Raw genomic sequence first — 3,406 nt, 5'->3', positions numbered from 1 at the left:
TCCTCATGAAGTGAGATGATCATTTTAAGGAACTTGGGGGGACAACCTAAACGTTCCAAAATCTGCCAAAGACCTTTTCTGCTCACAGTATCGAAAGCCTTGGTGAGGTCGACAAAGGTTACATAGAGACCTTTGTTCTGTTCCCTACACTTCTCTTGCAGTTGTCTGAGAACAAATATCATGTCTGTGGTGCTCCTGTTGGCTCTGAAGCCACACTGAGATTCAGGTAGAATTTCTTCTGCTATAGCGGGAATTAGTCTGTTCAGGAGTATTCTTGCCAAGATTTTGCCAGCAATGGAGAGCAGAGTAATACCACGGTAATTTGAGCAGTCTGATTTAGTACCTTTCTTCTTATACAAGGTGATGATGACTGCATCACGAAGGTCTGAAAGTAGTTCACCTAGTTCCCAGCAGCGCACCACAAGCTCATGAAATTTAGCATGGAGTGCAAGGCCCCCATGTTTCCAGACTTCAGGTGGAATTCCATCAACCCCAGCTGCCTTGCCAATTTTCACCTGCTGTATGGCCTTGAGGGTTTCTCCTAAAGTGGGGGCAGTATCCAATTCGTATTTCACCGGTCGTTGTGTGATGGACTGAATTGCTGAGTCTTGGACTACACGGTTGGTACTAAAAAGAGTCTGAAAGTGTTCAGACCATCTATTCAGTATGGAGGTTTTATCTGTCAGAAGCGTTTGACCATCTGCACTGAGTAGTGGGCTATGGATTTGGTATGTAGGCCCGTATGCTGTTTTGAGGGCCTCATAGAATCCTTTGTGGTCCCCTGTATCTGCACAAAGTTGAGCTTTTGCAGCTAGATCGGTCCACCACTTGTTCTGGATGTCACGGAGTTTCTGTTGGAGTTTGCTGCATGCAAGACGAAAGGCTACTTTTCTTGCGGGACAGGATGGCAGTGCAAGGTGTGCTTGGTGGGCGGTTCTCTTCTTCCTCAACAATTCCTGGATTTCATGATTGTTTTCATCAAACCAGTCTTTGTTCTTCTTGAGGGAGAACCCTAAGGATTCTTCAGAGGATTGCAGGATGCAGCTTTTAATATGATGCCAAATTGCTTCAGGAGAGGAATCTGCAGAATCTGTGGAATGGTTATCAAGCTTAGTTTGAAGGTTTGCCTGGAATCTTTCTCTTACTGTGGCTGATTGGAGATCGTTAACTTGGAGTCTTCTCCTTGGGATACTGCCCTTTTTGGGTTTGAATTTGAGATTGAAATTGAGTTTACAGCGCACAAGCCGATGGTCTGTTTGACATTCTGCGCTGGGCATCACGCGGGTATGGAGGACATCGCGGACGTCTCTCCGTCGCACCAAGACATAATCAATGAGGTGCCAATGCTTAGATCTGGGGTGCATCCAGGTTGTCTTTAGGCTATCTTTCTGCTGAAAGATAGTGTTGGTAATGGTAAACTGTTGCTCCGCGCAGAATTCTAGCAGAAGTCGACCATTATCGTTGCAGTTTCCAACGCCATGCTTGCCTAATATTCCTTTCCATGCTTCAAAATTTTTGCCTACTCTGGCGTTGAAATCACCAAGGATAACGATCTTATCATCTGCTGGTACCTTTTGGGTAAGGCAGCGCAGGTCAGAGTAAAATTTATCTTTTTCAGCAGGGTCAGCTTGGAGAGTTGGGGCATATATACTGAAGATGACAACGTGTTGGTTGTTATTTAGTGGAAGGCGTAGGGAGATAATGCGATCAGAGTGACCTGTTGGCAGATTTTCGAGTTTAGGGACAATAGAGTTTTTGATCATGAAGCCGACACCAGAGAGATGTTTTTCGGTTCTGGACTTACCTGACCAAAAGAGAGTGTAACCGGCACCGTGTTCTCTGAGGCTGCCTTCCTCATGAAGGCGAACTTCACTGAGAGCAGCTATGTCGATGTTGAGACGGGCCAGCTCACGGGCAATTAGGGCAGAGCGACGCACAGGACGTCCGCTGTCCGCAGAATCAAGCATGGTTCTGATGTTCCAGCATGCTAGAGTTAATTTAGGTACACCTTTGGAGGCAGGTGCATGCCTTTGTCTTTTGCTCTTTGTGCGACCGCATTGGAAGAAGATGCCCGTCGGTCTGCGGTTAACCAACCGGGTGAAGGTGGAGATGAGCTTTGTTTAGGCCACCTTTTCTAGGCCCCTCTCCGAGTGGAGCAAGCAGTGCTGTCCTTGAAAAGGCTGCTTGGTCGTTCAGGGTGCTGCCCCAAGAGACTCTCATCTCCGTCAGTCTCAAATGACCAATATCCTGAACCGCCTGCATGCAGGGTTGAGTCTGCGGCTCCCAGTGCACCTTTCACCTACCGTTTCGACCCTCGCCCGTCGCTGCAGGACTTTTTGCATGTGGGTAAAGCCTTCAAGCCTGCGCAATGGATTTTTTAGGTGAGATGCAGTATGCGCGGAACTGAACCCACCCTTTAATCCTGAGGTTCATCTGCCAGGGCCGAGCAAGCTTGGACGGTGGCAGTGAGGTCCTCAGGACGTAGGTTTGATTAGAGTGACCTTCTCTTAGATGGATGGCCTTCCAGGGCTAAGCGAGCTCCATCTGCCCGGGTTTGGTATGAGAGTTGTCCTTCTCCTAGGATGACTGCCAGAAGGCTAATGAGCTCATCCTGCCCAAGAATGAAGTGAATCTGGTCCTATGGTTTTGACCTGTCTGGCATGGGCGACCCTACCGAGGGCATGAACCCTCGCCAGCATAGCTCGCAACCACATAGGGGTACATAGGCTACTTACCTGTTAGAACGATTTGGGTAAGTCCTTCAATTCCTACTTTACTAACACCTACCTAAATACCATCATAAGGGGACAACCAGGAGCAGCCCTTAGTCCTGCCCACCCTTTCAGGATGTAGCAGAGCAGAGAAAATATATCCAGAACATGCCGAACCTGGGCAGTAGCCGCAGATGAGCCAAAAGTAAATAGGTAAATAGACAAACAAATAAATCAGCTGACCAACCGTTCAGGCCCCCATACCTGTCAAGGCTAGGGTGCCTTTCAAGACCCCAGCCTGGCTGGGGTCCCCAACAATCTAAAAGAACCCACTTTCCACCCTGACGATTATTCTTCTCCCACTGTGACACCACAAGTGGCAGGCGCGTTGCACATCTGCGATGTTTCACATGGGACAGCCCTGCACTCCCACCCGCAAGTCGGAGAACAACCATGATCCGCTCAAAGCACTTCCCCTCTGCTCCCTTTCCAATTCCCTGCCCCCTCCCCCCAGACCTGGATCGGCCAACCTCTGTGTGCTCTGAAGCTGCCTCCTCCTCTTCCATGGGGGTGCAGTACCTGCCGGAAAGGCTCCCCTCTCTCTCTCACCTTTCTCCTGCTGTAGCGGTACCTGGGTTACAAACCGCGCGTGCGGAGCGCGCGCGGTGCCGGACCCTCGCAAAGCGCACAAAAAA

The 3,406-nt window shown here is 49.4% G+C and overlaps 1 protein-coding gene across 2 annotated transcripts in view; it reads right to left on the bottom strand.

Moving 5' to 3' along the window:
- Positions 1 to 3,406, bottom strand: part of CEP85L (centrosomal protein 85 like) — a 145,757-nt gene that overhangs the window by 9,233 nt on the left and 133,118 nt on the right. The window lies entirely within an intron of this gene.

This window comes from Neopelma chrysocephalum, unplaced genomic scaffold, assembly GCF_003984885.1.
Source record: "Neopelma chrysocephalum unplaced genomic scaffold, ASM398488v2 Primary Assembly neopelma1_23, whole genome shotgun sequence".
NCBI classification, from domain to species: Eukaryota; Metazoa; Chordata; class Aves; order Passeriformes; family Pipridae; genus Neopelma; species Neopelma chrysocephalum.
Note: the sequence above shows the minus strand (reverse complement) of the source record. Positions and strands in the feature narration are given on the sequence as shown.